Genomic DNA, 15,169 nt, shown 5'->3' on the forward strand with positions numbered 1-15,169 from the left:
CAGCGACTAGGATTACTCACAAAAGTAACAAAAAGTTAAGCTTTTTAAAACCGCTCGGCCGTTTTTCAAAACAAATATTTGCCGTATTTAGTGGTACAATATTGGACTTATGCGTGCACGTTTAACGACTGTAAGTCGTTTCTAATGACTTTATTACGTGTATATTGTTTATTTGGCATTAACCTACTGAGTACTTAAAAAATAATTTTATATACATGTATCTTTAGGTATCGCAATACCTTTTTTTTTACTTTTACGACTGTATAAAATATAGGTAAATATTTTACTAAGGTTATTATTTCATGCTGTATAGCAAGCCAAAGTGGACAAAAGAATCAAAATTTTGTAATAATTAGAGCATAAATTTTAAATATTACAAAATCATTTTTTTTTTAATTAAAAAATATATTTAATACAGAAATTCATTTTGTATTTTTAGAAATTCCTCAATTAATAGTATTATAAAATATCACATATTTTGTAAGATTACAAATTGAATTTGTAATATTAGAAAACGAAATTTTAATATTAAAAATTCATTTTGCAATATTGCAAAATCAGTTACATTTTTTAACATTACAAAATTAATTTCTAATATTAAAAAATAGGTTTTGATATTAATAAATATTTGTGTACATCAGAAAATGATTTCATAGTATTACAAAATAAATCTGAAATCTTTTTTTTTTAATATTATAAAATGCATTTCTTATATTAGGACATAATCTATATCTATAATCTATAATATTAAAAATTGACTTTGTAATATTAGAATATGGATTCGTAATATTGAAAAATAGTCTTTTGATATTATAAAATCATTCTGTAAAATAAAAAAAAAGGAATTTTCTAATATCAAAAATCGAAACTGAATACAACAAATCCATTTTCTGACATTAAAAAAAAACAACATGTATTTGTGTAATATTAGAAAATAATTTTTCAATATTACAAAAAGTGGCCCGAATAAGCTTCTGTACAAGATTTTAAAATTTCAATTCTCTCAGAAAGTACAAAACTGCAACAAGAGGCAGACGTTACAATATATACAAGTGATGGCGATAAATGATATTCGTGCAAACAATATTGAATAAGTGTATAAATACACGATTTTAAAGTACACATGGCATACTGATACAATTTAGGACAAAAATATAAGACCACGTGATACCAATCAATATACGAATACAATACAAATACTTTATTGGCACAAACTCAATTACAGTGCATGGTTATGGACTACTACAACAATAAATATGCATTACAGTGAAACATGATAAATTTAAGATAAAAGATTATAACTGGTTAAATATTTCTGTCATATTCAGTATTATTGGAGACATATCTCTACTTTTAAAGCAATTCAGTATAAATGTGGAGGACATTCTCAAAATAGTTTGATTTACTATTTAAAAGAATATTGATTTTGGATCGAATATTGTAATCTGTAAAGCCAGGAACCAAGTATTTACTTTACCTTTCTTGTTCATAATGAGGACAATGAAGTAAGAAATATTCTTCATTTTCATCATGACTCAAAATGCATACCCTACACAAACGTTCTGAAACAGGTACATTACTATGTCGTCCCTTTTCTATCACAAGATAATGGGAGCTTGTCCGCATTTTTTTTAAATAGCCACACTTGTGAAACGTTTACAACAATATCGTGGTATCTTATACTACAAATAGAAAGAAATACTGTGATGAACTACCATATTTATTCTACACCTCTAACGGTCTTCGATTAGTTACAGAATGAATCAAAATCCTAACTTAAACCTTAACATGTGCAGAACTAATTAAAAGAATGATGGTCTATGGAATGTTCACAATGACAATATTCCCACAATATCAATCATCATAATCTGAAGATCGGAGCTGGCTAAACCTCGCTGCAGATGTTAATGTTTATATAAGTGTCAATCACTACAAATATCTGCATATATTGGTCTTTGTGCCATCTTATAAGTGGTCCTGAAAAAGTCTAATTTTGAAGATTGAAGTATTTTAGAGTTTTGTATTGCAAATTTTGATCTATTATTCGTTGTTTTACACTTTCAATTTCTTTTTTGAAAGTCATATTCTTATCGGAAATATATGAATAAGCTAAGCAAAATGTGATACATGGTTGGAAAACCTACATATTTTTATTTTTGTTTAAAATGCGTTAGTAAACAGAAATTAACATTTGGTTTTTCATATAACCCGTGTTCATAGGAGATAAAAAATTGTGTAAAATGCAATGTAGAATTAAAAGTAAGGGAGATAACTCTGTAAATTACACTAAAATACAATAGAATCTATTGAATTCTTTAGTGTTTTTACCCAAGGATTGTGATTTTTAGTTGCATTTAACTCCCAACATTTTTTAATGAACTTCAAATGTAGATTTTCAAATAGGTCACTGTCTTTTAACAAAATATTCCCCAAACTTCACTACAATATAAAAGAATTGGTGATATTAAGCAATCAACAAGTTTTCCAATAATTTACATGGGTTGTTTAAAGTTGTTTCTTCACTTTGAAAAAGGCTTTACGAGCCTTTTCCCTTAAAGTGGTTATGGCTAAATTGCATTTCTATTATATCTTAGTACTATTCCTAAGTAGCAATATTGTTTTACTGTTTCAATGATATCATTAATATATCTAAACTTATTTAAGAATGTCCTACCATTTAAATTGAAGACTGTAACTTTGGATTTATTGGCATTCCCTTGAAGTTACCAGTTTGAGCAATAAAGAAATAGTTCATCAAGACAAATTTGTAGCCCTTCTTCATTTTCTGATAACAAAACAATATCATCAGCATACATAAGGATATTAATAGATACATCACCGATGGCAACAGAATTTATGGAAACGTTATTAGTTAAATTACTTTGTAACTCATCTATAAAGAAATTGAATAAAATAGGACTCAAGACATCGCCCTGTTTTACACCGCGTTCTGATTTAAATGGTAGACTGACTCCTTTGAAAAACTTGATTTTACATGTTGTATCAGAATACATAGAATGTATTATTCTGTATATTGTTTGGACAATTTGTTTTAGTAGCTTATAAAAGAGACCATCTCGCCAAATGATATCAAAGGCTTTTTTTAGATCAATGAAAGCAGCACAAACTTTTTTATGTTTTTGTTTGTAATTGTTAATTACTGATTGTAAAGTGAATATATGGTCGGATGTTCGACTTTTTTCTTTAAATCCGATTTGATTTGAACTTATTAAATAATTGTTATTAAAGAATAAAAGGAGTCTACCATTTATAATCTTATTAAATAATTTACCAAGATTGGAGCTGATAGAAATGGCTCTATAATTTCCTGAGTCAAAGGTGTCTCCCTTTTTATGTAGGGGTGCCAGAAAGGATTCTTTTAAATTTTGGGGAACTTCCCAGTCTTAAAAATCAAATTGAACAATTTATGCAGTGGTTGGATTAAAACTCGTATTGCTCTTTTCACCATATCATTAGATAAAAGATCGGCAGAAGCACTATTACCATTTTTGAGTGAGTGAATTGCTTTAAGGATTTCATCAGTAGTGATTTCCTCATCGTGATTCGCATCAATTATAATTTCTTTCTTTCATAATGTGGACAAGCTGATTTTTTATTAGTTCAATAATTATGTTTTCCATTATATTTCATTTCTTAAAATTTGATCTGTTCTCTACAGTGGTCTGAGTTACTATATCTTTCAATGCATTTTGCATTTACTTCACATTGTGCCTAAAATCTGCTCACTGACTGTTACTGGTTAAATTATACTTAGGGGTAGGATGTCCTAAATTTTCCATTCGTGTGTAGTATTTTATTTTGGTATAAATACTCAGAGTTTTGTACAGTATTTCAATGGGGAACTAGAAGGCCAAGATGTACATATTTGAAAGCAGTATAGCCAGCAGATAAGGTATTTTTGATGTTCATTTTTCCATGAACTTTTCATTTTTCGTACTGGCATTTTGCAAGTTAGCACTTTTAGCAAGTTTCATTTTAGTTTTTTATTATTTGATTTTGAATATCATTGAGTCTGTTTAATTGATTTGATGTTAGGTACCTTGTTATAGTGAGTACTTAAAACGAACTTTAAATGGTCATTTTGTGTAGTATTATAGTTAACTGTGGGTATTACATTTAACTGCTTGATTGTTGAGTTATGCTCTATTTATGTGTTCAATCTGTTTTGATGTTATTTGTTTGAATATTTGCAATAATGCTCTATAATTTGCATATATTTGATAATTATATTGTTTCGTATGCGTATTTATATGTCCCTTTGTTCTTATTTTGTAGATCTTTTCAATGTCTTCTGAATCTGAGTTAAAAGTAATTCCATATTCATGTTTTCTTTTGGCCATTAATTGCTATCGATCCCCACTTGGTCACAATAAAAAAAAATAAATCTTTAAGGGTATTTTCTAGGAAATTGTTAATTTCCCTGTCTGATTCATTCAGGTTTTTGTATAATTGAATAAAGTAATCCTGTGACAGATTCTCTGCAGACTGATTTCTTTTCCATGAATCTTTGTCAAGCTTATTTATGAGGCATGTGAGGTCCCAAAATTCTTTGAGATTTTTCTCAGTGCAATCATTAATCTTTTTGTGAATTTGACTTTATAGTTTTCTCCTCAATTTTACATAATGTACATAGTCTTCTATATCTTGATCTAAATGAATAGAACGTTTTTCTATATTCTACATTTTGAGGGAATTTGTTAACTAGTTTTTCATATTTTATGACTATGTCGAAGCTCTTTACAAGAGTCTGAGGACCAAGGTTTTCTTTTGGTTCTTTTTTTTTTTATCACAATTTGGAATTTTTTTAACGATTTTTGCTGACTTTTTGGCATTTTCATATAGGATTGAATTAAATTCATTGACTGCACTGTCAACATCTATGAAATCTTGAGTTAAAAATTGTTCTTATTTTATTGTACTTTCTGTACTGTTAATCTGTTTATATTTTTTTCATATTTTCAAAGTGCATCTGTAGATCAAATAAATTTTTCTGGGAGGGTATCCAGCTGGCATTGGTTGATGATCTGTTTGTTGAAACAAGTGCATAAATAACAATATATAGCACAGTGATTAAAAAGTGAAGTAAAGTTTTGGACTTCAAAATTTCCTTTAATTTTCAACAATTCTTGTGAGATCAGAATGTAGTCAACTACACTACAACCATTATAAGTGATACATGTAAAGATACATTGAAGGTCCCCAGTGGTTCTTCTATTTAATATTCTAATGCCTGACTCTCTGCATAAATTTAGCAGGTATTGTCCACTGTTATTAGTGAGTTTGTGATCCCGATTATTTCTGGGCATAATTTGATCTTTAATATATAGATTATCTAAGTCAGTTTTAGAGGAAACGTAATCTGGTTGAGTATTTGTATATGCATTAAAATCGCTTTGGACCATGATATGACCGATTTTATTGTATTTAGTGACATCTGAAAGAAGCTGTTTATAATTTTTTTTTTCTATTCCATATCCAATGTGACTGGAATTTTCTGGAGAAATGTAGACTGTTGCAATATATATATGTGATAGTGTGTTTTATTTTGTTATTGTGTATTATTAGTTTGCTATATATATTTATGTAATAATTGTAATGTTTTCATTATGTATTCTAATTTTAGTGGCTTATATCGTTAGTTACACATGGTAGTTAACCATAGACTTTTGGACATGGACAATATAGGTGACGACGACGTACGACGCTTAATTTTATCAATAATGATTAAATCTAAAACTGGTTCATTTTCACAGCAATTCAAGCCGGTACTTTTACTCTCCTAAAAAGGTATAGAAATTACTATATCATAGGTCAATTCTTATTGAAAGGCATTTCATGGTCAGGTGACTCCATCATTCAACTTATTATGTTTATGATGTAGGAGCACTTCCACGATTATGTGAGGTAACTGCTATTTAATTTTCTTGGTAAACTTTTCTTGTGTAATTTACTCCTTAGGGAAAATGCAAGCAAATATAGCTACACGCACCTGTATGTTTTATTCAACCAGAAATCTGGTATTTACATTAGATTTTTCCATGATTAGTTTTGGATAGCGTCGATTAATGTCGAATCTTTAATGTAGGAATTTATTTCATTTGCTCTTTTGAAATGAACGCATATTTCGTTTCTTCGTATTTTTGCAATTTTTAGTTAACTTAACTTTTAGATTAACTTAACTGAGTATTACGCTTAATGTTATACCCGTTACTTGCTAGATGTTTATATATTGAAATGTTCATTTTTGTTACAGTGTCTTTTTATTCTGGAACTTAATAAAGTGATTGAACCCTAACAGCGTTTGTTTAGAAGATCACCCCAAAAATTAGCGTCTACCACATATATATCGTTAACCAGATGGAACAAAGATTTGTCTTATTTTACCCATAGGATATCAGAGTGTGATTTTTTGGAGTCTTGAGACTCCTTTAGCAATGACATTTTTTACAAATAGATTAATGCCGCCAGAATTTCGTCTAGCTTTTTCATGTTTGGTTCTATTACTTTCACCTATCAATTGGAATCCAGGTATGTTAAAATTTCGGTCAATATCAGCAGTCCAATGATATGGATATGTGAAATTATTTCTGGAAAATGTTGAAAAATTGTTTGAAGTTAAACCTTCAATATTTCATACCACAGATTTAAAAAAAAATTGATCAGTCATGTTTTTGGCCATGGAATTATTATTTAGCTCTGAAATTGTACTTTGCCGTCAGCACTTATTTTTTGTTTGTAAGTAAACTGACGAACTGACTTCTACATTAATATTTGAGTAGTTTATTTGTTTTACTTTTGTTGATTGGTCAATACATTTTTGAGACGCATATCAATTTAGTTTTCCGACTTTAGTTCAATATGCATTGGTAACTTGGTACACTTATTTGTTTTTACACTGCATACTTGTACTTTTCTCTGGTAATTTTTGTCTTGTTTTGCTTTGTTTTATTGAAACATAGTTTATATTTTTTTCTTTAAGTCCCTCCCGAAAAAGGGGCGTTCAAGGTCAAGGTCAACTGGAAACGGAAATTTGTTTTTTTTTAAAGTTAGCGTTGCTATGTGCATTTTTTTTTTGGTTAAGTGGTTAATGTTAATTGATTTTTTTACATTTTACATCGACTTCAAGCTTTCATTTTTTTTGTGTAGAGTCTGACTTAATCACTCATTAAATTTTTAGTTGAGTCAATTGCTTAATACTTTTTGTTTGGTTGTTGTTTATTTAGTGATTGATGATATACTTTCATAGCCTAGTGTGTTGAATAGTGGTCATATATTTATATAGGGTGGTTTTATCAATATAAACATGTGCTTTGATTTGCTTCAGGTTGCTTATCATATATTCTGCTTAGCTTTGTTTATTTTACTTTGTTTGAGTTTGATTTATTACTCATTGTATTTATTTACAGTTATAGTCTAGATTTAGTTGACTAGTGTTATACTTTTGTAATTTAAATATATTTTTTCTTAGTTTTGGTTTCATATTAAGGAGATAAATAACTTAAATTTAAAGTTTGATTTAAACTTCTTGGTTCATTGGGTTTTCAATTTAATATTGATCTAATAAAGTGTAAGTTATCACTAATTATAATTTACTTGATAAAAAAGTTAATATAATAAACTCATTTAATAGACTAGACTAGGAAGAGAGATCGTTTGATAGTAGGGTTATATATTTAACAGTGCTATACTAACATTACACAGCCTTAATCTACCTTATCCTGCATGTATACACTCAGAGTGCATGCTGCTTACCATTTTGAGTTTTCATTTTTTAAGTTAGGCGTAGTTAATTTCAGTTTTGTTAGGGGACATGTTTCCTGGTGGAATTTACTCTTTCTTTGGTTGTAGTTTTTTTACTTTGACTGACTGTTAAGTTTACACATTGTGGTTAATTTATTATTGTGTTATTATCCTGTGAACGTAAAGTTTCGCAGTACTTGCCCAACCCCATATTATTATTATTATTTTATTATTCTATACCTGATATAGTTTTCACTCTTATTGTTAATATTTTTCATTCCAGAGATTTGTATAGCAAGTTAGTGACTTTGTGTCCTTGTTTATCATTGTATATTTTGTCAGTGTAAGTCGGAAAGGTAGTTAGTACTTGTTGTTTAGTGTCAGTAATAGTGAGATATAGTAAATAGTAGTAAGTACAATACACAAAGGATACCATGGCCTCCAAGCCGGAGACATCGCCTGCAGAACCGTTGTCACCAGAGGCTGCACAGTTATTGGATACGTTTTAAGTAGGGTGTAAAACCGGAATGCGATACCGCTGACGACCTCAATAACTGGATGATAGAGCACCTCAGATCACAGGGATTGGTACCTGATATTAAACCCCAACCCAGTGAGTCACTGCTACAAACACCAAAAGATACCAAATCGTCAAAGATGTCTTTGATGCACCCTCCAAAAATTACCTGGTTTTCTGGTAATAAACCCATGTTTGGAGAAACTTCTTATGAGTTGTGGAAGCATGAAGTCAAATGCTTGTTGAAACCTATGAAACCGACGCCATATTAATCGCCGTCAGTCGATCCTTCAGAGGAGAAGCTGGTTATGTAGCTCCTCGACTATCGCTAGAAGCAAGTATCCATGAAATCATCAACAAGTTGGATTCTATCTATAGTAGTGTCGACAAGAAAGAAGAACTCTTAGCGGAATTCTACGTTTCCTGCCAGAGAGAAGATGAATCTGTAACAAGTTGGAGCTGTCGACTGGAAGGTATTTTAGGGAAAGCAGTTGAACGTGGTCTTGTACACCGCAGAGAAATTGATGGTATGCTACACTCGATGTTGTGGACCGGACTTGAACCATCTCTTAAGGACATCTCGGGATATAAATACGATACCATAAATATAGCTTTGAGACAAATAGAGAGCGACCATTGTCACCGTGAGTCTGCCAAACCATCGAAGCCACAAACCTGCAAGACAGCTTGTGATGTTAAAGAACCGTCCGAGATGGATGAACTTAAAGGAATGATTAACCAACTCAGCACAAGGTTCGATAAACACGAGAAGCAGTTTCAACAGGTACTGAAACATAACCAAAACCAACAGCCATGGCAACCACAGCAATATTGGTAGCAGCAACCACAAGACTCGACCACTGTAATCAGGATTTAAACACCGAGAAGCCTATGAAGGGGAAACAACCGTAGGCTTGTGTCAACAAATAGTTCCCAAAATCAACCATGTTCGTTCACAGCTAGGACTTTTCGGAAAACCTACAGAAGTTAACATTTTATCAATTGGCTTACAACACAGGCACTTCTCGACACAGACTCATCCGTTTCAACAATTAGCGAAAGTTTTTACAAGAAACATTTGTCAACGCCACTTATCAAGACTGAATCCATTCTGGATATAGAGTGTGCGGATGGTCAACAGCTTCCATATATCGGTATGACAAAGCCGATATACAGCTGCCAGGTTACGACAAACCACATCCATGTATCCTGTTAGTGACACCAGACAGCCGATACAATTGTCATGTACCACTTCTGTTAGGAACCAATACCTTAACCTGTATGATGAATTTCCTTAGAGAAGAAAAGGGTGACCGTTTTTTACAGCAGGATGGCCTAACTACTCCTTGGTACTTAGCGTTTCGGTGTATTCTGTTAAGAGAGAAAGAGTTTATGAAGTCTTGGACTCATTAAGAACGGGGAATGTAACAATGACATAACTTCATCGAATTCCAACACCACTATTTTAGAATTACCATATCATTCTACATCTGCTATGCTTCACCCAATGAAAGTTTGCCAGAAATTCTGAAGATTTCGATGTCAGGCCATCCCTCATTTCATATCAACATGGACAGACTCGTAGTTAGTGTAACCATGACCAACATTACCGCTAGAACAATAAGCATGCCACCAAGAGCTATTATCTGCGAACTACAACCTGTTACCATCGAATCAACACCTACCGTTCCATCAGAAGTAGAAGTTAAAAAGATTTTAGGCCAGATAAAGATTACAAAGAGCGACTTAACTGACACAGAACTTGAAGCTGGACTTGATCTCATACGGAGCTATGTGGACATTTTCTCCAAGGCAGACGAGGACGTACTAAAGTAGTGCAGCACCGCATTGACCTTTTAGACGAGAAGCCATTTAAGCAACGTTATCGTCGGATACCACCAACAGCATATGAGGAAGTCCGATCTCATCTTAGACAGTTTGTAAATGCAGGCATCATCAGACCATCCAACAGTCCGTTTGCTTCAAATGTAGTTCTAGCCAGAAAAAAAAGAACTCGCTTCGCCTATGTGTTGATTTTCGGCAGCTAAACCTGAACACCAAAAAAAAAAAGACAGTTATAGCCTTCCTAGAATCGAGGATTTGTTAGACTGTTTGGCAGGAAGTACATATTTAGCACGGTAGCTATGAAGTCTGGATCATGGAAGAACACAAAGAAAGAACAGCATTTACTGCCGGACCTATCGGATTTTATGAGTATAATCGGATGCCTTTCGGATTGACGAACAGCCCGGCTACTTACCAACGTTTAATGGAGGATGTGCTCAGTGATTACCATCTACGAATTTGCTTTGTTTTCATCTATGATGTGATTATTTTTGGCAGAACTTACGAAGAACATCTGAGAAATTTGGAATTAGTATTGGAACGGATAAGACAGGCAAACCTTAAGTTGGCACCGAACAAGTGTTCGTTTATTCAGCGACGAGTAAAGTTTCTTGGCCACATCGTGTCGCAGAATAGAGTTGAAGTAGATCCAGATAAGACAGACCGTATATTCAATTGGCCCACACCGACATCACCTGAAGATGTCCGTCGATTTCTTGGTCTTGCAGGTTATTACCCACGTTTCATAAAGAATTTCAATCAAGTAAGTAAACCGCTGATCGACGTTATGCCAGCACCATCCGGAAAACCGACAACCCGCTTACATATGTTCTGACTACTGCAAAACTGGACGCAACAGGTCATAGATGGCTTTCGGACCTAGCTACGTTCAACTTTAATATCTTGTATCGACCTGGACGAACCAACTCGGATGCAGATGCTTTAAGTAGATTACATCAGCAGTCCATTGAATCCATAAACATTAAGAACGACACCATTGCTGCCATATGTAATTCGGTTGTTCAAACTCCGCTTGTGGAATGGTTACCAGTCAACCCTACAGAAATAGTTGAAACTGAAGAATTACCAGGAACATCCGTTGCCGACATTATGGATTGGAGGAAAGCTCAGATGAACGACAGTACCATCAGCCGTTGGATCCATACCATAATCAACGAAGAATCACCGACGAAAGAAGATTCACTACTCAAGCGTCAGTATAAGAACATGAAAATCATCGACAATATACTTTATAGAGAGGTAACCATCAACAATGAGGTCAAGAAGCAACTGGTATTACCTGCAGAACTTATCTCCCCAACGTTACAAGCACTCCATAACGATATGGGACATCCCGGCAAAAACAGGACTTTATCCCTTTTGCGGGAACGTTTTTACTGGCCTGGTATGCATAAAGATGTCGTAGAATGGGTTTCCAGATGCCAGAGATGCATATGCCGTAAGACGGTTAGGAATCAGAGAGCTCCACTTTGCAGTATTGAGACCACGAATCCGATGCAAATAGTATGTCTTGATTTCCTAACCCTTGAACCTTCTAAAGGCTGTGAACAACATTTACTCGTCGTAACAGACCATTTCACCAGGTTCACACAGGCACTACCGACTAAAATTCAGACAGCCAGAACAACAGCAGAAGCTTTCTACCAGAATTTCATCGTCAGATATGGTATACCAGAACGAATTCACTCTGACCAGGGTAGTAATTTCGAGTCTAAGCTGATCCAAGAATTATGCACTTTGGCAGGAATGAAGAAATCTCGTACATCAAGTTATCATCCTATGGGTAACGGCCAATGGGAGAGATTCAATCGCACATTATTGGATATGCTTGGGACTCTCGACCAAGAAGAAGAACTGGAAATCTTACGTTGGACCTCTTGTCCATGCGTATAATTGCACGCGCCATGAATCTACGGGATTTTTACCCCACCAATTGATGTTTGGACTACAGCCAAGGCGTCTAGTTGATGTTGTTTTCGGTTTAATGAAAGACTCAACAAAGTCAAACTACATCAAGGAGCTGTCTGAGAGGTTGACACATGCTCATAAAGTAGCAGCGGAAGCAGCAACAAAATCCCAACAAAGATAAAAGAGACACTACGACACCAAAGTGAAAAGAGCCACTGTCAACAAAGACGATCTGGTTTTAGTGAGGAAATTAGCCTTCGAAGGAAAGCACAAAATTGCTGATCGTTGAGAGGAAGAGCCGTATATTGTTTTGGAGCAGCCAAACCATAATATTCCCGTATTTACGGTGAAAAGACAGAATGGTGAAGGACGGAAACGTATTCTTCATAGAAACCAGTTACTACCGGTAGGCCATCTTATAGAACCCGAACGACCTACACGGAAGCCGAGCAAGAGGTCTAAAATGACAGAACTTGCAAAAAAAGTAGGAGAATAAAAACAGGAATACCCAGTGTCATCAGAGGAAGAAATAGAGTTAATTGTGTATGACCAGGAGGATTCAACAATAATTGAACCAGAAACTAGTGCCATACCATCAACTCCTGTGGATTCGGATGGGGACGCCCATACTGAAGTCGATCCGGATGAACAAGATAATCAAGGAAGGCCTTCTGTTGAAGAGGAGACAGACGATTAAACTTGGGACAATATTTCAGAGACTTATCTTCATCATCTGCTGCTGAAGTCAGACGTTCAACAAGAACAATGAAACAATCAGCTTAGATGACATCTGGACAGTACCAGCTAGCTAAGTTTGCAGGGGGAGACACTAGAGCTGAATGGTTTGAGAAAGCACAGCTTTTAATATCATTTGCCAATACAAAATTATTTCAGAACGTCAAAGACGAAACAGCAAAGACGATTCTAAATGTGATTCGATTCCCTATCACCGAGAAATGACGAGGTCGTCATTTCGCGGCCGGGGGAGTATGTGATAGTGTGTTTTATTTTGTTATTGTGTATTATTAGTTTGCTATATATATTTATGTAATAATTGTAATGTTTTCATTATGTATTCTAATTTTAGCGGCTTATATCGTTAGTAACACATGGTAGTTAACCATAGACTTTTGGACATGGACAACATAGGTGACGACGACGTACGACGCTGTTGGATTTCCATACTTTTGATTTCGACTTTTTCCGAGTACTTCGGGTATCTCCGTCTCATGGTTGAGTTGGTCGCACTGTCTAGACTTTCTGATTGACTGTTATTTTTTGGCGGTTAATTCTCCTCATGCAATATAATTTGGGGTACTCGTTCTTATGTTGTCGAAGAAGTTCACATCGAAACCTTTAATTGCATTATTTTGGACATCACCATTTTTTAGATAGTTTCGAGTCAGGTTCGTTACTTACTTGCATGTACATATTTTGCATAGTTTTGTTTATATTTGCCGCACTATACTCTTTAATTCGTTATGGAAGTCTGGTATGGATGCGTGCGTAATAATGAACTGGTTTGTGTATGATTTTTGGAGTCTTGAGACTCCTTTAACAATGGCATTTTTTACAAATAGATTAATGCCGCCAGAATTTCGCCTAGCTTTTTCATTTTCTTTCTTTCACCTATTAAATGGAATCCAGGTATGTTAAAATTTCGGTCAATATCAGCAGTCCAAGTTTCGACAAAACCAATGATATGGATTTGTGAAATTATTTCTGGAAAATGTTGAAAAATTGTCTGAAGTTAAACCTTCAATATTCCATACCACAGATTTAAATAAAAAGTGTTCAGTCATATTTTTGGCCATGGAATTTTCAATTAAGAAAACCCATATACATTGTAGTATGTGTCAGATGCATATATTTATTAATAATGTTGTTCCTTCCAGAAAGTATGTAGTTCACACAAGATGAGTTTCTCGTTCCCTCAAGAAATTATGTCGTCCCCTCAAGATACTATTTCGTTTCCACAAGATACATACATCGTTCCATCAAGATAATATGTGGTTCCCACAAGATTATATAGAAGTCTCTGGGAAAATTAATGCAAGGTTGATACCATAACTATCTTGTGTTTTTTATTAACTATCTATTTTTTTATTAACTTTTATAATTAGAATGGTAACAAGCGAAACTATACCGACTGCGTCGGAAATTTTTTTTTGCATGGCCGCATTCTGCCACCGTAAGTAATACTGAGTGCTATCTGTGAAATAAGTCAGTCTGAAGAAGTCATTTGAACAAACCTATATCCCAGTAGCACTAACCTTCAAAATTTTAAACACGTAATTGATAAATGACGCATGTTTTATGGTGATTTTTCGTTGCTTTAATCAAATTTTGTCGATTTCGGATGTTTGTCCTCCATTTCCAAGTTGTCTGTTGCGCTTGCAGCATGATACTTGATTAGAAACGAATGAGTTCGACCTAATGACAATGTTAGTCATTAATGTATCTTCGTGTCGTGAATTGACTTTTTAATTTATTTTGAAGAAGTGTCATCGTTCTGTTACCGTGGATCTCTGAAAGTATTTACCATTTTTATAAAGGTGAAATTCACGATGGTGATTTTTTTGCGTTTCACCATATCTGTTCCCTTTTTTGATGTATATACATTTAAAAGGTTAGAATTTTATTTGATTATTTTGTCTTTTGACATGTTCCCCAATTCTAATTTTATTGTAAGAAATCATGCATTGACCGAAACGAAACCATATAATTAAGCATAAGAGTGACGGAGAGACAGACTATTGTTATATGGCAAGCCGTGGTGAAATTTATTCCCCATTTACTGATATATCATATTGATAAATCATTTATAAATATCACTTAATTGAAGGAATTTTTTACATGTTAATAAATTTAAATTAATGTGTTATTATAATCTTATTCTGGATTAAGTATGCCGGGCAACATCTAATAAAATAAGCAATTACGAACACTTTTCTTACCACAATTAAACCAAATCTATTAAACTATCAATTCGTTCATTATTCATCTATTTATTGATATCAATAAATGCTTTAATAACATTCAATACATATTTGTTAACGGTTGATGAATCATACAATTTATTGCTATCAATAACTATTTATTAACATGTTGATAAAT

General features: G+C 33.5%; 1 pseudogene; it reads left to right on the forward strand.

Annotated features, from left to right (window-relative positions):
• Positions 1 to 8,195: 8,195 nt before the first annotated feature.
• Positions 8,196 to 9,116, forward strand: LOC148623552 (uncharacterized; annotated as a pseudogene).
• Positions 9,117 to 15,169: the final 6,053 nt, after the last annotated feature.

This window comes from Perna viridis, chromosome 2 (assembly GCF_037379345.1).
Source record: "Perna viridis isolate PV_CMFRI_1.1 ecotype Kerala chromosome 2, ASM3737934v1, whole genome shotgun sequence".
Lineage (NCBI taxonomy): Eukaryota > Metazoa > Mollusca > Bivalvia > Mytilida > Mytilidae > Perna > Perna viridis.